This window comes from Prionailurus bengalensis, chromosome A2 (assembly GCF_016509475.1).
Source record: "Prionailurus bengalensis isolate Pbe53 chromosome A2, Fcat_Pben_1.1_paternal_pri, whole genome shotgun sequence".
NCBI lineage: Eukaryota > Metazoa > Chordata > Mammalia > Carnivora > Felidae > Prionailurus > Prionailurus bengalensis.
Window position 1 is genome coordinate 84,244,328 of NC_057348.1, and position 26,277 is coordinate 84,270,604.

Genomic DNA, 26,277 nt, shown 5'->3' on the forward strand with positions numbered 1-26,277 from the left:
CTGAGAAAATAATTCTTAATGTTCACTGTTATGTTTCTTTTATACTTCACCAGGAAAGGAGAATTTGAGCCTGTCTCTATACTATCCCACAGATGGTAATTATGGAGAGAAGCGAATTGATTATTAATGATTATTTGAATCCTCATGTTTCATAAGCACTGAAGCTATTTTTTAAGGGGTATAACAGGTTTTAACAGGAAAAGGATTAATGGTTTTATTTTCCTCAACTGAGGCACAAAATGAATGAGATTTTTCAAGCTAACGTTCCTTCCGTCTGGCTCAGGTGTCTGGGATCTATATTTATCTTGTGTCAGGCATGCGCCTGAAGTGCTGGAAGGCTCAGGCTGTCAATGGCTTTCAGATGTCAGGATAACCTTAAAGACAGATGAATGGCCAAGACCCCGTGCCTCATTTTTGAGTTCTCAGCTGCTGCGCTGTGGAAATCATGTGTTTATTTTCTGCGTCTCCTCCTACCACAGTCTCTCTGAAGCTGACTTCAGATCCTACATCGAGACAAGCCAGCTCCCCTAGAAGTTGGTGAGCAAAATCACTTTTGTTTAGGGGTCTGACTGTTAAGGTCTTTGTTGTTGATGGGTTATCATCGGGCAGGTATTAATAATTATTATTTTTAGCTGTTTAGGAAGATAAATATTATCTGTTGGAATAATTTCATCTATGATGCTTCTTTTAACATTTGTAAGCTTTCAATGAAATAGATGAATAGACTCTTGACACTTAAATTTAACATTTCCACTAGTGTCTAAATTCATCCTATGAAATTCCCATTTGCACATTTTCCTGGCTTTTATTTCAAAAGTATCAGAAAATATAGAATTCTTATCAAAAGTATAATATTACTGGCAATGTTATTCCCTCAGATTCTCTAAGTTGATATGGCTTGTCCTTATCTAGACTGAGTTCTTATTTAAATTGCTATTTGCCTTCTTATAGCATTTTTAAAATATCCTTTTGAAAAGGACACTGTAAAGCCCAATTAAATTTTTCTCTTCCAAATTGGAAAAACTTTATTTTAACTGAGACTAGAAGTTGAAGGATCTTTGTTCATGATATTCTGAAAATGTTTTTTGGCACATTGTCATGACTAACAAGTATATTTAAGAACTAATTTAACATACCCACTCCTCTAAACAAACTGACTCTTAGAAGGAAAGAAGAAAATCATCTTTCCATATATAAACATATTGATCATTAGTGGTCATACAAACTGTAGTGACTGTGGGCACTGCATATCTTATTTTGGAGGGAGGGGGTTTTGTCACATAGCAGAACTTTGTTACACGGTGTGTTTCATAGTATGGCTATATAAGGCCAGAAAACACTGCAAAGAATGATAGAGGAGTAACTTATGCAGAAAGGAAACTTAGCGACATACTCATTTAGAGACAAAACCAGATGCTGATTAAAATCAGTAACCTGTGACTCCCCACGTTATTTTGCAAAGTCTCGAAATGAACTGGGTAGAATTCTTTACCTTTTAAAGAAGATCATTTCCTTGTATTCTTTGAAGAAATGGTTGCTTGAAGCTGTGCTGAATTCTGGGGAAAGCATTCTGCACTGATACTTACAAAAGTGTCAACTTCCTGTTCCCTTCCTGTGTGAGAGCCCAGAACTCAGATGGGATGCGGATCAGGTGAAAAGGAAAAGGCAGCCTGTGTTTTTCTCAGGTATACCTGACTAAATAATGAAAGTGGGATTTGTGGGGCAATACATGAGACTCCTGTAATCTTGGCAAGGGAAGGAGAAATATTTTCAAATGATGTACAACACAAACACTAATTATTTGGAATCAGATCCCTTTGTAAAAGACAATGACAACTTTGCAGCTAACTGTTCTGAGAGTTTAAGGAAGAAAGCAAACAACTGAGGATAATAAAACAATTGTCACCTGGGAAAAGGTAAGCTCTTGAACTCAGAAGAATCATTGTCAGGCAAAAAAAGCAGGAAACAAACAAAAAAAAGCTTTCCAGTGGCTAACAAATCAGTGGCAAAGACCATGTAAGACCGCAGAGTAGGCCAATCAAATGGAAAAATACGATTTGTTTTGTTTTTTTAGAGTGGAGAAATACATAATAATTGACTGATGTTAATGTGACTGGCTAATTTTGCTTTTGGCACCGACTGCTAATTAAGATTACTCATTAAGGAATTTAATCTTAGTTTTTGTTAGCTAAATTTCACAGATTTCTGAAATTAAAAAAATGCTTTAAAATGTATGAAAAGGGAAAAATTTTTTTATTGGTAGTTTTCTTTAAAAATTTTTTTTTAATTTTTTTTTTCAACGTTTTTTATTTATTTTTGGGACAGAGAGAGACAGAGCATGAACGGGGGAGGGGCAGAGAGAGAGGGAGACACAGAATCGGAAGCAGGCTCCAGACTCCGAGCCATCAGCCCAGAGCCTGACGAGGGGCTCGAACTCACGGACCGCGAGATCGTGACCTGGCTGAAGTCGGACGCTTAACCGACTGCGCCACCCAGGCGCCCCTCTTTAAAAATTTTTTTAATGTTTATTTATTTTTGAGACAGAATCAGAGCATGAACTGGGGAGGGTCAGACAGAGAGGGAGACACAGAATCTGAAGCAGGCTCCAGGCTCTGAGCTGTCAGCACAGAGCCCCACACAGGGCTCGAACTCATGGACTGTGAGATCGTGACCTGAGCCCAAGTCTGACACTTAACCGACTGAGCCCCCCAGGCGCCCCATGGTTGGTTGTTTTTTATTGCTTTTCTGATGAAAACTGCAAAGCACATCACCGCTTTACTATAGCTTCAGTACAGCTTCAAAGGAGTGGTGGGCAGTGAGGAACGGGGAGCTATCGCAGGTGGAGGAGGGACACTGTGTTTTTATCAGGGTCCTGGAATCCTAAATAATTCCAGGTTAAAAGTGATTCTTCCATGACAAACAATGAACTGTTGTTCATCAGGAAAATGAAACTGTCTAAAACTAGCACAAGTGCACAGAGAATATAAAAAGAAACCTAGTTTAGTAAATAATTAGTCTTACTGTTTGCTGTGTTGTATCAAAGGGCAGAAATTGACTAAGACACTAAACTTTTACAAAAGGCTTTGAGTATGCCACTGGCTCCCTAGTGAACTTCCCAGCCATTTCTTTTTGAAGATTGGTAAGATGGATTTTGTTTTGTATCTTCTGACAAATTTAGCTGTGTGGAAAATGATTAACACTTTTAAGGTGTTTGTTGGTACGCTGTTGTGTAAAATGTTTTGAAATATACCTAGAGACCTTTGTCACACAAACACTGTCATCTCACAGAGGAAATGACAGAAGGTTGGCAAGCATTATTGAGGGGCATAGCAGACAGCTTGGCTCCATTCACCAAGGACTCCAGAGTGCCCCCAAATAGAAAAGCATTGTTTTTCCTTGAATGCTTGTGAAGTTTACAAGTGGAATAAGAACAGCGCTTTAAAAAGAACTACTAGCTTCATCTCTTAATTTTGCTTCCCTCATTAAATCTTCCAAATATAAATGTTACATTTCTCCCATGTTAATTTTTAGGAAATTGGAAAGGATATTAGTATTCATGTCATAGTTTTAAAAATTAAGAACACAGTGCAATAGAAATGCAGGCAGAGGCTCATTTTGCTCTATTCTGGAATTTCATTATTACTCTTTGAAATGTAATAGGAGCCAGGGTAGAGTGTCCTTCTTGTATCTCAATCCAGGAAGCTTTAGACATGAAATAATAAAAGTTAGTTTATTCACTACAGTGGTCCCATAGTATGGACCCTAAGCACAAGATCTTTTTAGAGAAGGCATAAATTTGTAGTAAGTGAGCAGGATCTTTTCAACAAATATTCTTGCCTTAAGAGCGAACCCTAAAAAAAGCAAACCTATTTTGAATACGTGATGGAGTCAACTATCTTTCAGAGTCACTTATTCATTGATGCATTTGTTAAAATACATACGGATGAGCATTCACTGTATGTAGGACAGTGTTGTAGGCTCTAGAGAACATTATTAACAATTTTTTGCTGGATGTTTATAAGGATCCAGGATCTTTTTACAGGTGGTTGTTCTAAATTTTGTTTATATGGAATGAAATCTTTTGATGAAAGTTAAAAAAAAACTGTTAGTAAATGATAAAGATGTAGGATGATTTTGTGGACATTTTCCCCACCATGCACACAAGCAAACCACTTAATGAACCATCCATCTCCTGAAGAAGATAGGCTGAATAGGTGACTGTTACCTTTACAGAATTAGAAGGAAGATGATGGGCACAGTTGCCTCCTCTGCCTGCTCTCAGCTTCTTGCCATTGCCCCTACAAATGAAAAAGGCATATTTAAAATGCTGAGTAACTTACATAAAGCACATGGAAACCCCTTCCGAATACACTAACATAACTGAGTGTGCACCCTAAGCTTTAATAGCCTATTTAATAGGGTTCAATAGCTCTTAAGGGTTACTTTTTGTTGAAATAATCAATATGAAATGGGGAACAGGCACAAATCCAAATTTTAGCTCAGTCTCTTGGAGGGGAAGTGGGGAAGACCTCTAGTTTTTACAAAAACCTCTCATCTCTAGGAGCCTCATTCTTCTAAGAGCTGCTTGGTCAAAAGTTAGATCTAAGCAGACACGTGGCGGGGCAATTACAGTGCAGGAGGACACATGCTGTGATAAGGGTATGCACAGTGATCAGGGCACTGGGTACAGACCTTTGCTATTCCCTAGAGACAGCTCTTGGGCTGGGCTATAAACTTCAGGGAGGCAGGGGTCATTTGTCAACCGGGTATCATCAACATTGCCCAGTGCCTGACACGTAGTAAGCACTCAATAGCTAGATTTTATTCATCTATTCAAAATTATGTCTAAATCTTTTCTAACTCCAATGTTCACCTTTCACTGATTATCTCTAAGCGGGTCAAGTCCACGGACCTCATTTATTTCACCTAATACCCCTGATTTCTTAGTCTTCTTCCTCCACCCTCCACACCTTCCCCCCACAGTCTGCATGCAAAACTTAGATGTGCTTGCTTCTGCATTCAGCCTCAGAGATGTCTTTATTCTGTGTGCCAAGTTTTGGGTAAAGCTAGAGAAAAACAGCACTGTCAGTTCTCCTCAGGGTCCACTGGCCATCTTCAAGATTTTCTAACCTGGCCCCAGGTACAAGTTATGATTTCTCTTCTCACACTTTATGAGAAATCACAACATGCATAATAGTTGTTTGCCAGTCTAGTCACACAGAACCCCAAAACCTTCCCTGGGGTTGGAAGCTGTGGCCAGCTAGTGGTAGAGGGGTAGTAATCATCTGTTGTCTTCCTCAGCCCCTTGGTCAGTGTTCCTCTGTGACTTTACTGAGAGCATCTTGCAAGTTTCTTCCTTCAGTCTTCCAAACCTCTGTGTATTGCGTCTGTACTCTGCACTCCTATTATGATAACTCAGTAACATTTTACGTTTTACCAAATGAAGTCAGGAAACAATAGGATTAGGCAAGGAAAAAAGTAAATCTTGCTATGAAGAGGCATACTGCAGGAAGCTTACTATAATTGCGCCCATTATCTTCTCTACCCCATTAATATTCCTCTTAAGGAATAAAGGTGCCATTTTGTTTTCTCTCTAAAATCTCCCACACAGAACTTCTGTACATAGTAACGGCAAGAACATTTCTGAAGCTGAAATCCTCTAAAATAAATAAAAGCAACTGAAACTAACTGAATGGTCTTTTGTGAAAAGAAAACTACTTACTAATTATTTACCATGGCAAAGCAACAGCTATGAAGCTTGGCTTTTTTCTGAGGTTTAAAGCTGGAAGTTGACTTTCGGTGGCTCTCCCGATGTTTACATTTGTTCACAGCAAAAACTGCAAACATTAGAAGTCGGAATAGTTCTTAACATACTCTCAAACCAAGATCCGCTAATTTTATAAGTGAGAACCCCAAAGCCCATAGACATTAAATGAGTTTTATGCACTTCCCTAGGCATTGGATTGGCAGTCCCCCTGTTTGCAGTTTTTCTAGGGTCCCCTTCCCCGCCAATATCTGTTAGGTGACCTCATCAACTTTTACAGTTTCACCAATAGTTTATATTTTGCAGAGAACCCAAATCTACATCTCTTGGCCCCAGTGCCTGCTAGTCAAGGTCCCAGTGTGGATGCTTTATGTCTTATGTCAAAAGTATCTGACCCCTTTAAAAACATAATCTGGTTTTGTGTTTCATGATACGCATTTTATGTTCAAAATTAAACTGTAATCAGCCCCAAGATAGGTGTGACATCATACTTGAGTTTATCCTGGTGTTTAGTAAAATATATGTACATCCATATACTCTGCAAATACTTTTCAAACAAATGGATAGGTTAAATAGTTAAGTATATCCTGCCAGTGAAACCAGAGATTATAACCACTCTGATAATAATTATATGAAATGGTTAGTATTTAATGAGAGGCACTGTAAACATTGGCTGAAGCACCCTCTCTATAGTCAGATTGAAGAGGTTTGAAATTTGGATCAGTCACTTCCCAGCTCCGTGGCCTTGGGCAAGATGGTAAACCTCTCTGTGCCTTTGATTAATCTGTAATATAGGGATTATAAAAGTACTTACTTCATAGGGCAGTTGTTTAAAGTAAGCGAGTGACCGTATGCAAGATACTCAAGTGTCTTCCTTGTACATGATAAGTGCTTAGAAGGGTTAACTATTATTTAATTGTCAAAATAATTAAAACATGTCTAATGTTATCCTCATTTTAAGAATGAGTAAACGGGTACCTGGGTGGCTAATTGGGTTAAGGATCCGATTTCAGCTCAGGTCATGATCTTGTGGTTCACAAGTTCGAGCCCTGCATCAGGCTCTGTGCGGACAGCTCAGAGCTTGGAGCCTGCTTCGGATTCTGTGTCTCCCTCTTTCTCTGCCCCTCTCTCTCCCTCCGTTCCTCCCTCCCTCCCTCTCTCTCTCTCTCTTTCTCTCAAAAATAAACATTAACAGTGGGTTAACAAAAACATTAATATGTAGTGGGTTAACAGTTAACAAAAACATTAATAATGTTAAAAACATTAACAAAAACAGTGAATAAACGGAGAGATTAAGAAACTGTCCCAGGATCTTGGAGCTAATTAAATGAAAATGGGCCTAACCCGAGCCCACCCTCACATCTAGTTATATTATTTCCTTTCTATTCTTTTCTTTCATCTTGTTACTAGACCTGAAACTTGGGACTCATTCTTGATTTTTTTTTTCTCCTTAACCTAGCTATTTATTCACCAAGGCTTAGCTCTTCATGCTCCCTTCTAAATATCTCCCCATCTCTCCTAAGTATTTCTGAAATCTTTCTCAACTTCTTCTTCTCCAGCCCACTATAATTCAGACCATATACTTTTCTGCCTAGAATAGTTCAGAAGATTTCCTCTGGCTTTCTGTCCAATCTACTCTCCAGAGAGCCAGAGCCATCTTCCAATGCTGAATTTTATTGTATTCCTTCCCTAAAATCATTGAGTAGCTCTCTATTGCTTTCAAGAGAAATTCTTGACAGAAAGAATTCCTAGGTATTTAGGCACACGTCTTGGTGTGGTTTGTTGATATTAGGTCTTTGTGTTGTCATCTGTTCCTGTCTCTCTCGTGTCCTGTCTTGTCTTTCCAAAACTCATATGCTATACCAAAGCCTTCTCAAAATATCTGTATTTCCTCACTGTGTGTGTTCTTCTGGATTTATATATTTGGGGGGAATGGCTCTGATCCCTTTACCTTCTCCCACTTTCTTTACCTGGGCCTGTATTCTATGACTCTCAAGGAAGATCACACTTCTTCTACCAAAATGTCCTTCATCTCTCTTCCCCAATCCACTATTCTTCCCCCACCTGAGTGCAGGTGTCACAATGTATCATAACAGTCTGCTTAGGAATTTATCTTCCTACCCATGCTGTGAGCTACTTGAGTGTGATACCAGGATTTTGTTTTGGTCATTCTCCTATTTTGTCCCAATTAGAAGTCCAGACCAAGAATGCCAGAGGAATTTATTTTACTCTTGCAAAGGCTACAGATTAATGAAACATTTGCCAGTGTCCTGGAGAAATAAAAGTATAAATAAGTGAAAAACAAAGTTAATGATTTCCTATGATTTCCTATGATTTCCTATGAAAGTTATCATTTCCTATGATAGGAAAGTAGCTCCAAAAGCAATCTGAAATTTTCAAGAATGAGGAAGAGTTTGATAGGGGAAATGACCCAGTATTTTAACCTGTAGAAGTAACTGCAAAAAGCCTGGAGCAAGAATCTGCATATCCTCTGGGTTGTGACATGGAGGTGAAGGGAGCCAGATCACAACTTGGTTCAGGTTCCAGGCATGACCGCCCAGCAGGTGCTTGCTATGTAGGCAAAGGGTTGAGGGCAAGATAAGATAAGGAAAGGACATGTACTATGATGTTGAGTCAAACTCCGAGTCTGATCTAGTTTTAAATCCTTCCTTCTTTTGGAAAAAAACTCCTGGCAAGTAAGGGCTAGAGATTAGAGAGTGAGAAGTATATCTCCTAGCACTCAGTTCAGTTTTAACAGCTATTTAAATCAGATTGGATTTAACACAGCTGTTCTCAAAAAAATTGTTATATATGTGAATAACCAAAAATGTTTAACTCAGTTCTCATAATGCTTGCTTTTGAGAAATCCGTTGTTACATTGCTGTTTTAATTACCTTCCTCATCACCATCCTTAGGATCACTCTTGCTATTTTCTTAATCTACACTCGTACCCTGTACTTCCTACCCTGATTAAAATTTTAATCCCTATTAAATACAGACTTTATCTTAATCCCTTTTAAGAAGTTGTTTAAAATTAACCGACCATTATCTTGATGGCCCTTTACTTGGAGGGCCATTAGTTCCCTAATTATATGACCCTATGCCTATGTTTTGTACATACCACAATAGTATATTATCTTCAATGTTGTGACCTAGACTCCTTCCCTTTAGTGGGATTTTAGTGAAAAAGACAACATTCTCCCCTGGCTTCTTTTGAAACAGGATTATAAAGCTCTTCAGTGGTTCAATATCCTTCAGCTCTTGATGTGTCCTCCCTGTGCCCTGGCTTATGTCCCCTAGCTTGGCATATTCTTTTATTCTATATTTGATATGGCTGCTCTAACCTTAAGATCTTTGTCTGATGTCATTTTGCACACCCATAATCATTTCTCCTGTTCCTCATCCCTAAGGCATCTTCTAATTATCCTTCAAGTTCCATTTAGTCTTCCACAACATTCTGGAGTATTGTGGTACCAAATACGTTAGAGCTTCTTGATGACACTGGCAGGAAGAGCCAAGCTTGTGAGATACTTTATCACTGTCAATGGTCTTTAGCCAAAGACCTGCAGGAACACACCTGTAGTTGAACAAGTTGAGTTGATTATTCATCTCAAAGAGGGCAAAGTATACCACAGGGAAACAAGGGTGACTCAGTAAGAAGGTGGTAAAAAGAAACTCATATAGAATTTGGATTTGGGGTGATTAGATTGGAAGTGGGGTTAAGGAAACAGAGTTGTGCTCTGAATTGGATGTTGTGGGGAAGCAAGGTAATTTTACCACTGGGGGTCTAATAAACCTTATCTAGGAGTAGGGAAGAAGAGACTGGCTAAGGCTGTGATTGGCAAAGCAGCAGCAATGGCCCATATTAGCTGGGAAAGGGAGTTATGTGGTATCTTAGTGTTCATAAATGCTCTGTGTTTAGACATCATTATAGAGCGCTTGGTTTTTGTCATGAACCATCATGATCATAGAGTGGCCTTTTCTAAAGTTGATGTTCTGTCAAATTGTTGATGTTCAACAAGAGGATACCAAGGCCTGGCTGTGAGGACCAGGCCAATGTCCAGAAACAACAAGACCTACCAGATAGCAGCAGACCAGGTCCTGGACATCAGGAGCTATTTTCTCTTTCATATGACAAAATTCTTTGTTGCTTCAGTAATGAAACTTACCTCTATGAAATCCACTTTCCACTACTTTGGTTATAAGATTCTAATAGAGTTTCTTTGTAATTTTCTCCCTAAGCCCTATGGTATAGTCACTGCACAGTATTTTAATACAAAATCTCATTAATTTGATGCTAGTAATTTGATGGTCAATGAGAACCACAAGAGATCAATCTGTGTATAATAACTACAACATGCACAAACTGTTTAGGGAATTGATTCAGTTCCTTGCATTTACACTCTAAAAACTAATGTGTTACATAAATGAAAAAAATATACCATTGACAGATAAGAAATAAATGGAATAAAATCTTAATTTCATGTAGTGAAAGTTACTTGTGGAAAAATTAAGCAGTCTTTCCACTTACTATACAGGATAAGAATGTAATTAACCAGAGATTGTAAAATCTTGGAGTTGTGAATTATTGTAAATACAGTATTTCTGGAAATCTCCATCTAAGTTTAACTTAAATAAATGTGGTTTAAATATCAATTTTCTACTTAGATATTCTAGATGCCACCTAAAATAAACTGAATCATCTTACTTTTTCTTTTACATAATAGAAAATCATCATAACTTTTGTTTAAAAGAACATCTAGTGAGTGATTCAAGTTCATGATCGAGTATTCAATGTTTTAGTAATGTGTGGATTTCAAATGAGTAGAAACATTAACAAATGACCCATGCTTCTAATTTGCTTAAGAACTTGTTATCAAGTCTACAGAGGAGGTGTTGTGGGTGGGGATGGGACAGGAGTGGGGGGAGGGCGTTAAGGCTACAAATTAAGCCTGATTCCATAAGTCACACATGCAAAAATTACCTTTCCATAATGTATTTTTGAGACATTTGGATTTGGAATATTGTGAAATATACCACTCTCTTTATATGTATATGCTTTTTAAACATGAGCTGCATAATAAATGCAAGGTTTCAGTCCCATATATAAGGTTAAGATTTTCCACCTTTGAGTTTTTTCAATTGGTCTTAAATTAGAAAAAAGGCAATACAAAATAGAGATTTGTTATCCACCTCTGCTTTATTTATCATATTATTAATAAAGAGAAGCTATTTTCATTGAACTTTATAGACTTTGCCCTTAGTTATCTTTGAAGATAGGATCTAAGCAAACAAAGATGTGCATTTTTTACTTTCCCCTTAAGATTTACCCTTTTGCATGATCCTAGTTCATCTTTCCTGTTTTCAAGTGAAACATGTAGCTTTGTTTTATGCGAGACAGTAACTGAACAGGAAACTGACATTGAGAAGTTAAAACTCGAGTTAAACATTTCCACTGTTAATTAAATAACAAGGTTTAAGTCTTTAAAGATTACAGATGTCTGTTATGAGCCTAGGCGATGTGAGTTGATTCAAGTCTTGTACAACCACTGCCATCGTTTTGGATGCGACATCTGAATGGTTCAATAGTTAGAGCAAGGTCATGATAACTGACTTAATTCCCTGTTAATAAAAGGAGAACAATACCAATAAGTATAAAAAAATCCATTAGTTAGTTGGGAAATCAGTATTCTTGGAGACCATTCTTTATTTTTTGCAGAGTCAAATTTGCATAATGTACTTGGGGGTATGTGTATATTTTAACATTACAATCTGGAAGACTGCTGTAAATAAACATAATGACTGCTTTTGTGATGGTCAAAAGGAGTACTTTGTGTGCCCAGTTTAGCAAGAGATACCTATTTTAAATGGAAATTTAAAAATTTAGGGTCAATCACTTTTCTTACCCAAAACATTCCTGCACTTGGTGTGTTTCTGCAAACTACATCCATCATGGATATTCTTAAAATGATTGTTGTATGACTTATGCCAGAATAAAATGGCACCTTTCTCCTCTTACATCTAATCCTTGTTTTTCCAGGGCGTATTATTAGCCTTAGGGGCAAACAGTAGTGATTGTTTTTAATTGCAAAAACCACACAGAGTGTTTCTTGGAGAATATTCTTGTTTTCCACTAGCTTAGATTCTCTTTTTTCCCTTATCCTATACCTCTTTAAACGGTCCTAATGCATTTACATTTTATGCAGGCACTGGTCAAACAACCACCAAAAAGCAGGTTCATGTAATCCTTTCATTTATTGCATATTCTTGACAAGGTCCTTCTGTAAATTACTGAGCCTAGTCTAAGCAAATGAAATGATAAGTGTCTCCTACATATTGGTCCATGGCCTTTGCAATACAGACCTCCATATCTTGACCTTTGTTCCCCACACTTACCTCCACATCTCCCCAACCCCCATGATGATGCTAAAGTGCTGCCCTGATTCCACACCACTACCTTAAAAGCTAAACCACTGCCTGGAATGTGAAGTGGGGAAGATGAGAAATTAAGAGATTAAATACTTCCTAATAGCAGTGGAAGTGTGTGAGTGTTCCTGTTAACAGCTTAACTGCTGTGCTATTTGTTAGCATTATACTATATTTGACACTTCAACCGGTGCCGGTATAAGAGAAGTGTCCAGTTCTAGGTTCCTTTGGATTTTAGTGTTTTGTTTCTGCTTTTATGGGAGCTCTTGGTTCAGTTTTTACCCAGTTTTCATTACTTCTCCTATTCCTACCCCTGCTATTAGGCTCCAGAGCACCATCAAAAAGCTTTTCAGGAGAGTATTTCTCCCACTCAGGAGGAGAACTCCTGGGGCTGGCTTCGTTTTATAGCCCTCCTCGCCATGGATGCCACCACACACTGCAAGTATCTTCCTACTACTCCAAAAGTCTGTCTAAAGTGAGTCCATCTCCTCTTCATTGACTGAATACAAGTTTTAGTTCAGAGCCTCATGTCTTCCCAGTATTCATTAGTCTCCTGTGTAGACTCTCATCCCAACTTACTGCCTTTAATATGACCCTTTATAAGTAACCTCTTATCTTGTCATTTCCCTGACTTAAAGTGACTTAATGACTCTATTCTGCTTACAGAATAAAACTCAAGTTTCTTAGAATCATGCAAAGGGCTTCAAAAGCTGGTTTCTGCTCATCTTTCTCACTTTGTGCCATTTCCCTGCAAAGAATTTTGTGGTTTTCCAAATACATCATTCCCTTCTGGCTTTGAATTTATACATGCTGTTCTTTCTACTTGTCCTGACTTTACAACCTCTTGGGTGGTTAGAAAATGTCTACGTATCCTTTGACGCCTTTCCATTAATTTATAGTGTATCTCCTCTCAACAAAACCACGATCTCTGAAAGACATTTTTTTTTCATCTTTGTGTCCCGGCACCAAGATCAATGTCTGGTTATAGTCAGTGGTCAGTAAGTGTTTAAGTGAATATATGAGTTAATGAGTGTCCAAATACCTTTCCTCCTTTTTCATCCGAAGCTTGGAACTTTCTTTATTCAACTCTTTATCATTTCTCTCAAATAAGCTTACGGGAAAGCTTCATGAAAACTCTTGGAATTTTCTCCAATAGTAGTTCCCAAGTGTAAAAACTATAGGCTATATAATTATTATTTATTATTTATTAAATAAATCTGAATTCAAGTGCTACATATTTTGTGACATTGAATAAATTGTGTAACCTTTCAGTATCTCAGCTTCCCCATCTGTAAAATGGGTGCAAAATTATCTTAGGGTTAAGATTTTAAAAGCCAAACTATATATATACATATATATGTGTATATGTATACACACACACACACACACACACACACACACACACACATTTATGTATATATAAATCTGAAACTCCATTTCCTCATCTGAGAAATAAATCATTTAGATTAAATGACTTTTAATATCCCTTGCAGGTTTCAGATTTAGGGGACATGAACTTTGGTCCCTCTTCTCTTACTATCTGTGACACTGAGAAGATAAATTTTCAGGTCCTCTCTGTGCTTCTAGGCTAAAATGAGGGGGTTGTCCTAGGTGATCTATAAAGAATCTTCCAATCTAAGTTTACTGGATCATCTGTTATCTAAATCTATACGTCTGTTTCCTTTCTTTTGTATATACTTACTACCATACAGCGTCCCAGGTTTGTTTTTAAAATTACTGACTAATGAATATAATTTCACCAGGGGAAAGTGTTCTCGATTTACAGATGTACAGGCTGGGAGCTGGTAAGTAACAGGTTATAAAATATCTTGGTCAAATTCCAAACACAAGCAAATTTCTGTGTGTTGACTTTCTGATCTACAGAATTCTATAGCAACTGTTTGTAAAGACTTCAAAAAATTTCAGATTAAATAGGAGTAATGTCAGCAAAATAGCAGTTTTAGAAATTTCTAGCACCCATTCTGTCTCAGAAACCTCAATCTGAACCACTACCTACATGAAAATAACTTTATAAGAGCTAAGGTTTCCAGGTGATGATTTACGTATGTGTGTGAAGCAGGTACCATGTTTTTGTAGAGACATTGAGACTATAGCCCATGGCCTCAATCCTTTCTGTAAAGTAGAAAATAAAGCAGTTTCCTGAGCAGATACATTTCCTGGGAAATTGTTAAGAAAATGAAGATGTGGCACACCAAGGGAGTGAAGGGAAGAGACACAAGATAGGAAAAGAAGTAAAGGATTGGTAAGTAGTTACTGCGGACAGCTCAATTCAAATGTTTTGTTTTGTTTTTGTTTTTGTTTTGTTTTGGGCGCCAGGGTGGCTCAGGAGGTTAAGCTTTGGACTTTGGCTCAGGTCCTGATCTTGAGGTTCATGAGTTTGAGCCCCACTTTGGGCTTTCTGCTGCCAGTGCAGGGCCCACTTCCTCTGTCTCCCTCTGTCTCTGCCCCTTCCCTGCTCCCCTGCTCCTGTGTAGGTTCTCTCCCTCCCTCCCTCTCCCCCCCCCAATAAACATGAAAAATATTAAAAGAAACAGATACAATACTGTTTTAAAATGTATTTGATTATCAAATGAATGTGATTGAAAAAAGTCAAATAGTATTTTAGCACCTAAAGAAAAAAAGACCATTGTCCTATTTTCCCTAGCTTCTCCCATTCCCCATGCCTCTTTCCAGGAGAAAAATACTTTGAACTATTCTAGATAACATATTTACAGTGTTAATTCTTGATTTTATAAAAAGTATTCTCTTTTACACATGGCCTTTGATTTGTTCCTATGGAGAAGGATCTAGTTTTTATACTACACTACAGAACCCTCCCTCCATTTTACCCACTTGATATAGTCACCTTTCTTGATAGTATTGACTATCTACCTTCATGTTATAAATTTTCTTATAACAAGTTTGGAATGAGTGCTTTCTTTCTGGTAAAATTTATTTTTTCCTGGTGATGATAATCGCCTCCTAAAATCCTGTCATCCTCCTGACCCAATACTAACTTCACCACCACCCCAAGGCCTGTGACATAATTCTTATCCTAGAACTTCTTTTAAATTTCTTCCTGGAAATTCCTTTTGTCTCTCGGTTGTCAGACAAGCTATATTCTCCATCCTCTGTCTTCTGATTTCTTTGTTTACTTCCTTACTTTGGTGGAGTTTCTGTTCTGGGAGTTTGAACTCCTTAGGAAAAGATAAAAGACAAGTAGAATTTGGGAACTTGCAGATATTAAAATTCTCCTTCTTGAAAACATGTTTGCATATAGAATTACAGTTGGAAATCCTTTTCCCTCAGATTTTTAAAGAGATTGCTCACATGTCTCCTAAATTCCCAGTGTTCTGACTTGGTGTGACGTTATTCCCAAGTCCCCCGGGAGGCTTTTAAGATCTTCTGTTATTCTTGATACTCTGCAAGCATGTGAAGACAGACAGGTAGGACAATGGCCTGTGGCCATTTCAATACACCATGCTAAGCTGGCTGACTTCTTGTACTCTGGAGACTTAGATCCTTCAATTCTGGATAACACTCATGCATTCTATCCTTACCACCCCCCCCCCTTTTTTTCTGGTTTTATTTTTCTTTCCCTGGAAAACCCTTCCTATGAATGTTGGATCTGTTCTGTTCCTCTGATGGTGCTCTTGTGGCTCCTGTACTGATGTCATGCCTGTGATATTCCAAATGCCCTGCTGACTGTGTTATTTCTACAACCATTGCTTAAATTTTCTTTATTGCTACCTTTTATTTCCCTTTCTATGACTTTATGATTTTCTGTTTCACTGGTTTCATGATGGAGTATCTTCCCTTAGTTGTCTGAACAGAGTAATCACAAAAAAATATTTAGTGTTTTTTATTCCCTTTTCTTATATTTGTCCTTGTCTCCTTGCCTGTTTTAAATACTGTCGTGCATGTCAGAAGTGTTCCTCAAATGTTTGGTGATTGTCCATTTACATTTAAAATTGTGGCATATAAATACGAATCTCATTCTAGAGTTTCATTGACCAATATGGTAGCCACTAGCCACAGGTGGCTATTGAGAACTTGAAATAGACTTAGTCCAAACTGAGATGTGCTACAACAGTAAAAAAAAAACCAGACTTGTAAGTCTTTGTATATAAAAAAAGTAAAATATCTCCTTAATAATTTTATGTCAATTATTATAATACATTATAATAATGATAATATAATTAATATATTAACACATAATTTATATATATAATTATTATATTAAAAGGATAGTATTTATGATATTGGGCTAAGTGATATATTAATATTAAAATTAATATCACCCATTTATTTATGCTTTTAATGTGGCTAGTGAAGATTTCAAAAGTATATATAACATGAGGCTCACGTTCTGCTTTTATTGGACAGTGTCCCTCTAGAGGGATCAAGTAAGCTTCTGGTCATTTCATTTTCCTCTCCCATTACCCACTTCTACTAGGAAGTAATGTAATGTGTTCTCTTGGACCAGTCAGTTCCCCCAGAAAGAAATCCTGTCATTTCTTGCTCGCTAGAGCTCTGGAAGTGGCAGTAGAAAAGGAATCAGTATGTGGAATTTCACTTAAACTTATTTCTGCATGGATCTCCCTCATGCCCCTAACTGGGCCTTCTGTTTTTAAATCCAGAGTTCTTTGCTCAATATTGTCAAAGCAGAAACACCCTACCTTTTAACAGGGTGAGGAAGGAGAGTGCATTGGCTGAGTGGAGTATTTGAAGAGAAGATCTGGGGTTTAGGACTTAGACAGTCAACCAAGTTAGACCCTGCTTCCCATGGCACTCCATGCTGCTGGTTCATGACCCTTTCTGGAGTTATTTAGCAGATCCTTTTTGCTTCATATTGGCTTTCTGTTCTAGATATAATGTTGAGAATCTGACATTTTAGGGCCCATTATCATGAGTCCATTTGCTTTCTAAATATTGACTTATTTTCTGGATTTTGTCATCTAAATATCTGGGCTGAACACATGTGTTCATGGTTTTTTTTTTTAATTCTATTACTTTCATTTTAATGAAATTTCAGGTGCATGTAAAAATGGATTCAATCTTCCATGTTTAACCAGAGGTCTTTAAATCACTCATCTTTTCCTTCATTATTTTCTGTCAGATTATGCTCAGGCATTTAAGTTTCCCATAACCTGGTCTAAATATACTTCCCTCTACCTGAGTAGGTCAAACCAGGCTTACATTTTCCACATGCCTTTTTTTTTTCAACCATACCAATGATAGTGCTAAATGCTTTATGTAATTACCTAATTTTATATTCTGAGAACCCCACTTCCTTCTACTTATTTATATTCAACTAATCTTCTAGGGAAGATTAAGGATCTGTGAGTTCTGTGAACATACTCTTAGGACTTCATTGTTTCCTTGATTGTTTCCTGCATTTTACAGTTTTTATAATATGATGAAATGATATTGTGAGATATTAATCCACATGATTTTATCCCTCTACCCTCTTCCTTCTCTTTGAACTGCAAAATAGGAAGCTGCAAATTGGGGAAGGACCTTGAGTGAAGACAAGAAATAGACTTTATGTGAATATTCAGTGTTAATAAAGATATGAAAAGCAGTTATGATCAAACTGACACATTGTTCTCAACATTATTTCAAAGTAGCGCAAAGGGCAATACACTTGAATAGAGGTGGGAACAAAGGAGCTTAGATGTGGAGGAATCCCAGAGAGCTACTGTGGTCTGCCTTGCCGCAGACACATTCCTAAAGGCAAGCTTTCTCACCTCCATCCCCAGAGGCGAATATGAGGATCTCAGAGCTGAGGCATGCCTCAGAGAGAACAGCCTCCGAAAACACTGTGTCCATCATGGCTCCAGAGCAGTGGTGTATAATAGGCTGTGTGTGATGTGTAGGCAGCTATGTTTAGAAACAGATTCACAGAGCTCTTGGGGCCCTATCACTCTGCTCAAGGCCCTACACAGTTGCATAAGTAAACTGAGGAAAACAGGGCCATTACCTGCCAAGTGCTCACGACCAGGACAGGGAAAGCCACAGCCACCAGTTTAGAGAGGGTATTCTGTGTTCTAATCTCTTCGTCCGTTTTTTTTGTAAAAACATGCTTCTGATAAGATTATCATTTCACAAAGAAAATACAATGTGATAGTGCAAGAAATAAAAACTGTGATGTGATTATTTAAAAAGTCAACCAACACACATCAATGCTACGTCACCTGCCCTGCAATCAGATTCTGGAGATAAGTGCAGTGACTTTGGAAAGGACTCACTAGAAACAACTTTGCTTGTATGTAGCCCAAAGGAGGAAGGGGCACAAGATACCCTTTCAGTGGTATTTAAAACTAGATTTGAATAATTATTTGTCCAGTTGTCTCATTCTAGGAGCTTACCCATATATCTGACACTTATTGTGGGTTTAAACATTGAGCTAGGTATAGTTCAGAGAGAGAGGAGTCCAGTCCCTGCCTCCAGGGAGTTTGGGAGTTACCTATTTGATAGAGGGAAGCAAGACTTGGCTTCCTATTACCTAATCCAGTTGAGCAATAAACAGGGAGAGACTCCAGGATAAAGTGCCTGACAGAGGTCAGAGTAGGGGTTGCATGTGAGAGAGTGTCCTGTCCTCACATAGCCTCTGTGTCTTGTAAGGAGAGCCTTGACATGAATCTGACCAGAAGGCTTTATATTTGAGTGGCATCTGTAGGAGTAGATTTTAAAATGAGTAATCTGGGATTGGGAAAAGACTTCTAAAGTGGGGAAATAAAGGATATAAGAGGATAATCAGTGCTTCTAGAAAGCCAATGTCCCTGACTTAATGCTATGATCTAGACTTTACAATTTCAAGAATGTTTTATTGTCAAAAATAGAAGGACTGAGAAATTTTTATTTAAAAACAGTTTTCCTCTGCTTTCAAGTGGAAACACATCTACTGCATTTAATTTCTTTATATAGGAATGCATCATTGAAGTTTTTATCTTCTGTGAATCAGTACTTGTACAACCTCAGGTTTCTTGTTTCCTGAGGCATGAATATGACTGTTTGCTTTCTTTAAAGCCTAACATTCATAGTAAGAGGATATGTTTTATCCTGAGTAAGACATACACAAATATACTAAGATCTTCTTAAAATTTACTTAATACAACAAAGAGATCTCTAAGTGTCATAAGCATGTACCTTTTGATATGTTCAGCCTGATTAGTTTTAGATTTAAAAATCATTAAAGTGCTTCCAAAGTTATATATACACCTTAACTTTCAGGCTTCATTATTTTCAAATCAAATCAATGAATCAAAATAATTGGTATGCTTACCAATTTATTGGTATGTCAACATATTTACTCTCATTTTCTAAATTTAAATGACCTTCCACTATCTGTGAAGGTATGGAAACACCAAAGATGTTATAAAATGTATCCGGTATGTTGTTACTCTTTTGTTCAGCATTAAGTAAAATTTGGGGGCTTTGAGGAAGAATTTTTAGTTCCTTCTTGGACTTATTTATGCAAAGTTATAATTCTTGGCAGCTTAATACAAATTGCTTTTGAATTTTAAGAAGAAACCACATTTTTCCCCTAACAATGCCTGAACTTAGCAGGCATCCAATTAATTTGAAATTAATTTCCTCTAATCTTATTTTGATGTTGCTGGCAACAACTTTTTATATTTTCTTCCTTGAGGTCACTAGCTTTTTGGTAGAAATTGCTCTTTTTAAAGATGGAGAAATACCTTCTGCCTTTAACCTTTCTCTGTGTTGGCCAATACATGGTAGTCAGTCTCTGACTTACGCTTTTGGAAGAAGCTGGAAATATTAATCCCTCTGTGAAGCTTGGCATCTCTCCTGCTGAAATTTCCCCCTCTGTATGTCCTCCACTGTGCCATAAACCTTCCATTAAACCACCTATCATATTACTATAATAACTTTTCTGTATGTCTATCTCTCACTCCATGAAGATAAGTTTTATTTACCTTCATAAACTCTGGACCCAGAAATACCCAGTGCCAAGAGGAATAGTTTAATAAGAAATTTCTTTACATTCTTATTTAATGTAACTATAGTCTCTATATAAGAGTAATGAAAATAATTTTAAAACCTCAGGGTAGATAGCAAAATGTGTCTGCTGAGAGCATTATATTGGCAAAAGGTAAAGATTTAGATCTGGGCAAGGAAGTGTTTGTATGTGACCATGTATCCTTATGTCTTCGTACTAATCTTTGCTATTGCTTGTTGTATGGATGCATAAACTCAAGGTCATCCATTTTATACTGATACTGAAAATTTTAGCATTTATCTAATTTTCTTAGTTTTCCTTGTGTTATCTCCTCTGTAAAAATGTGGCTCATAATACCCAATTAGAGAATTTTTTGTGGACTTAAATAATGACAAATGGAAGCATTTAGTATGACACCTGGCCCATGGTATAATGTTAATAGGTCTTCTCCCTTACTCTTTCCTAGAACTTTTCAAAGTGTCCTATGTGAAAGGGAAGAAATAGAATATATTAATCAAGTAGAAAATTTTTATTTTCATATTTAATAACTAAATTTAAATTATGTTGAAGATGTTTAAATATTTAAAATAAATTTGAGAAGTCCAAAGAGCAGGAACCAGAATAGCTTTAAAAAATCAACTTCACTCTAGTGATAGTATCTAGTGCATGGCAATCAAAAAGAGGTAAAAGTTATTCTAATTATCCAGGAATTGAACTTTAAGTTGGTGAGCATTGCTAAAGAGGAACAAAGAATAATGACATATACACAAAACGAAAGCAATGCTTTAGCAAATATCAAACCAGAACCTAGAAGAAGATATGTGACAAGAGGTAAAAACTAGAGAAAACAGAAGCATAAGGAGAAAAAGAAAGCAATGTTTTTTTGAAAATCATTAGGGCAATGTAGAATAAGCATTTCCAGTTCTCTGGGTCTCTGTGACCTCTTTTGCTCAATTATCAGGACCAGATGATTCCTAAGATTCCTTCAATTTCTGCAGTATAAAGGTCATGAACAGAGAGAAGAAATGTGTCATGCGTAGAAGTGGGTGAAAGGTCTTTGAACTAAGAGTAACAGCTATTTATATCTGAGTAAATGTGGATGTTCTGGGAGCCTAGGAAACTCTGTTATCTTCTACCGTAGAATCTTTCTACAGAATTGTCCTCTGTATGTGAGGTGCGTCCCCAGAATGTGAGCTCCTTGCAGGGAGGTGTTGCTAACCTATCCAAGCTGATTTGAATGTATTCTATTATTGCTTTATCTTAGTAAATATTGGTAGCTTTCAACAACTAACAGCAGGGACAGCTATAAATCTCCTTCTTAAAACAGACAAAGTGAAAACTCTCTCAAATTGGCTTCTAACTGAAGCAGATGAGCAGCAAGCAGGAACTCAACCTGTTGCCCATGCTCCACGAAGCTTTCATGTTCTGTACTTTTCAGTGTCTCAGTAGTCCTTACGTGGACAATTCAAAGGCATATGCTTGACATGCTAACCATGGAATTCAGCTAACCATACCGTCATAGTCAGACAATGGGGAATGTCCCCAAATCAAAAGCTACACAATGGGCCATTTCTCAACTGAGCCTTAGGCATCTGGGCTTGGTGGGTTTTTATAACCTGTGATGTAAGAGTAGGGAGTTAGCCATATTTCTAGCCAACTCATAAATCTTTGAAGCCATTCATTTCACCACTGGGAACCTCATTATTATTTTTTATGGAGAGTTTCAAATTTTACAAGATAAAGGTAATTAAATTACAGATTTTGATTACATGGTAAATAGCTCTAGAATGAATGTTCACAACTAGGGTAGCACCCCACTTTAGAAGGTGGATTGAAAGTGTTCAGTACTCACACATTGTATTTATTCTCTTTTGTTTGTTTCAAGTTTTTGTTTAAATTCTAGTTAACATAGAGTGCACACGTTGTATTTTATATGGAAATATTTGTAGTGCATTGCAGAAAAACTCATGGTAGGAAACATGCTTTCTTCCTCTTTGTGGCCGAGTTCTTGGAACACAGTGGTCACATGATAAATATTCACCAAATATGTATGTATAAGGATGCATATTATCAACAGTAATCCCCAGGAAATTACTGACTAAATGATGGGAGAAAAATCACATTTTTTTGTCTAATTTAGCTTATATTATAATGGCTCGATTTGTTTTTGGAGTGTCTTTACTTTTTTATTCTAATGAGTTGCAAAAATAAGAGTACACCCACCAAATATTGCTATCTTAGTTCTCTTACATGGCAAAAGAATGTCATAACTATTGTAGACCCCAAGCTGTTGATTTTGCAATGCCCTGACCAAGAAGCCTCTTCTCTCCAGCTTTCACAAACTAGAATATACATCAATGCTTTGATTCTTCTCCTAAGAGAAGTGTGCATGTTTTTTATCGGGTTCCTATAACAAAGACACAGGATGAAAGGAGTCAAGGGAACCACTCTAAGAAAATAAGTAGGAATATCCCTGGAGAGGGATCTGCTTCTGTGTTCTTTTAAACGTCACGGCGTAATTGTTTCTTTCTATCCCTTTTTTTTTTTTTTTAAAGAAAGAACCAGGGTGAGGAGCAGCTCACTTGTAAGCTGGGGAAGTTGGCAAACACTGGCGGCAGAGCCTAACTTTGGTTTAGCAATCATACTGCCTCAGTGGAGTGTCACTCAAAACTCCACAGCCATTCTTGGATACTTGAAGGTGGGGCTCACAGCAGTCAGCAGTGATTTGACCCAGCACTTGGGGCAAACATAACCACAGTTATCAGTGTTAATTCCATTGTCTTCCAACCAGCATTTTGCAAGTGAGTTAATATTGGAGGATTTGCCCTTTTTCATCGGACTCCAAACTGGTAATTATGCTTATGTAATCCCTGTGAAGTTTTCTACCCTAACAATATAGGATGCAAGACTGGTTCCTTTTAATACTAAAATCTTACTTTGATCTGGTTTTTTGCTTTCTTCTTGTCCAGTTTAAGCTCTGCCTGCATTTCTCTCTTCTCTCAGGGAGTATTTGAGATACAGACCTACAGGCACCCTGTCCCCAGCTTTTTGATAAGTTGTATCTAAAAGAAAATGGAAGCAGTTGTAACTTTACCATGTATGATCTTGCCAGTAATAAATACAATACTAAGTGATAAGAGGATATTAAAAAATACTCAGAAGTATCGAAACCCTCCAACAAACATGTGGTTATATACATGCAGCAGTGGAGGAGTATCTTAACAGAGCAACAATGTACTAAAAGGACAAATTCATGCACAGTTCTTTTATTCTTAAGAATATCTATGCCCAGGGAGACTGTTAAACTGCAGATGAATTTTATAATTGCCTGGAAAGGCAATTATAATATAGTTATGCCAGTTTTGGACTCTCTTATATGAAGATTGTAACGCAGAGTGGGTGTCTTCCCAGTCTTGAAGAAGAATCTATCCTTTCCCATTTAGAATCAACAGTAATCAGTAGCTATCACAGGAAGAGTTTCTACTGCTGACATTCCTGGTATGTCTCTAGTCAACAGGTGGCTTCCTGGGACTTGTATGAGAGGTGACATGTCAACTTTATCTTACATTCAGGTTACAGAACTCTATCATCATATTGTATACCTGGCAGGTTACTGAATCTTTGATGCAACAGCTAACAGGATACAGGAAATAATGTTACAAAATTTACCATTAAATTAGAACCAGTTTTCAATTTGCACATCATTCCTCCAATGTTTTTCCTGGTAAGAGCTAGCCACATGGAATGATAATGGGAGGCAGGTATTAGAATTAGGTAAAATTTTACAGATTTCAGACCTAATCATTTTACTGTTCACATATAACCATTTCTAGTAATGGCATTTTATTCTGACCTGCATTGTGATACAGTATTCCATAGGAACGGACGATATCTGTGTGCCTTAACTCTCTTTCACTTTGATTATCTCAAATAGTTGGAAAGTAAGCCTTGTGAATTAAGAGCTATAGAGGCAGTGGTTTGCCTCTGTGGGTACTGTGTGAAGACAGGAGACTCGGGGAGAGTGTTTGACATAGACAGGGGCAGGAAATGCTAATATTCCCTCATTCAAAGAATTCCTAACCTTGCTTGTACCTCAGACCTATACAATTCTATTTGATGTTTGGGTGGTTAATTATTCAAGCATTCTAGACAAACCATAATTAAATATTTCAATATAAAATCACAAGCAATTACTGATCTATAATTATCTATGCTACCTAAGTATAAATAATTAGAAAACGAAAAAATTGAAATGACCTGCTGTGTGGTAATGCTGCTAAACAGATATATTTTTTTACACTAAAAGGCAAGGACTTTATGAATGCTGGCATTATGTAAATGACTTTGTCTTTAGAAAGTTGGATTGTGCATGGTATCTTGTCTGTTTACTCAAACATTTGCCTGCTCAAGACATACTAGGTATTGATCATTTTCTGTACCTAATTTCATCCACTTAGCACTTTAATAATCAATTAATTCCCTATCACAAATATTATTATTTGATAAATTAAATGGATACCAACACAGGGACATTTTATGGCAGGTCACTGCTCTACTGGGTCATCAGGGAATCTTCCACTGAGTCTGGTACCACAAGTTTTCATATTTCTCCCTTAAGGATGATGAAAGATCAGTGGATTCCTAAGTATCTGAAGTCTGCGGAGCCTTGGGTTGCTTAGAAACAGTGAATATGGGCTTGCTATGGCAACCCAATTTATCAGTGAATGAAAAGCCAGTTTAGCTGGCATTGTGCCGCCTCTCCATACTTTGATGGTAAGAATATTCAGATCAGATCCTCTATTGTATCAGTAGTTTTTATTATTTATACAATAAAACTATATTTATTAGCAATTTACATATTTACCAATTACAAATTACCAAATTTTGACATAGGAACTTACAGTTTATAATGGATAGCAACTACATGAAAATCAAGCTGAAACTTACTATGTAACATTAGTACACACTTCAAATTTGTTATGTTTGCTGGTTATTACCCCATTGCCTAACTTTTATGTATAGGATTTTCATTAAATTAAAAGCATGAGAAAGCAAGACTAGTAAAGTATATTATTTATGTGATAAAAAAAGTTTCTGTAAATTTGACTTAGATTAATAAATCCATAAAAACAATCTATAAATTTATCTAATGTACATTTTAGTGATATTTTCATTTTATATTCACTCTTTGTTTGCATATAAATAGAATAAATGTGGTTTACCATAGTTTTAAAAATCTTATGCTTTAAGTAATATACCATGTAATCTGACACACAAAATGTATTAGAGAATTAATTTATTTGAAAACACATCTTTATAATAATGGAAAAGATTTTAGAGTCTGACTCTCATCCTCAGTTTGAGGATTTGCTCCTTGGAGTACATTTTCAACTATTTTGCCCTTTCTGATTTAAGACAATTTTTCCGATTTTAAGGACACCTTTTCATTTTTTTTTTTTTTACATATTCATGCTTTATAAGACCATAACGTCTGCACCTCTTCACATGTAGGTGTTGTATTTCTTATCTGCCTATTGACTCAAACTCTTGTATGTTTGTCACAGTCTGCGGCGGAGGCAGGGCTGGCAGCCTCTCCTGAGACAAAAATGCTACCAGGTTCTACTTACTGTCCTTTTCTCCTGGGTTTTGGCATTTATGCATTTTGTTTTGATATTTAAGAGTTCATAGTCATAGTATGAAAAGTTCTCTTGAGAGTAAAAAAAAAAAAAAGTCCATCTCAGGTTGCCATGGGATAAGGAAGGACACATATGGTGATATTTTCGATTTTTTCTTTGTACTTTATTCATTTTTACAGACTTCTGAAATTGATCAGTGTTTGGAATCCTTTAGCATGTCTCTTTAGCTGAGCGATGCCCCTCTTAAAGAGAAGTCTCATGTCACAGATGGTAACAAGTACAAAGACAGAACTTAAACAGAGACAGAACTTCAGCCATTTTTCTTGAACTAACTGCTATCAGAACATAAAGGCCAATCCTCAGAGGTGCTTAAGTTTCTAGTGACTGGGTCATACTAACACTCTTGACAAAGGTGCATTTTGAAGTCAGATAAAGACCCACTGTCTTTTAACAAAATAAATGAGCAGTCCAGAATAAACCCTCTA

The 26,277-nt window shown here is 37.0% G+C and overlaps 1 protein-coding gene across 2 annotated transcripts in view; it reads left to right on the top strand.

Annotated features, from left to right (window-relative positions):
* The first annotated feature begins 507 nt into the window (after nt 1-507).
* Nucleotides 508-26,277, top strand: part of CD36 (CD36 molecule) — a 75,751-nt gene continuing 49,981 nt past the window's right edge. Inside the window, exon 1 of one of the 2 annotated variants that reach the window (XM_043588703.1) lies at nt 508-537. The gene's annotated coding sequence lies outside the window, so the exon portion shown is untranslated. Of the gene's footprint in view, nt 538-22,820; nt 23,006-26,277 lie in introns of those variants that run through there. The other variant, XM_043588702.1, reaches the window with a different exon arrangement.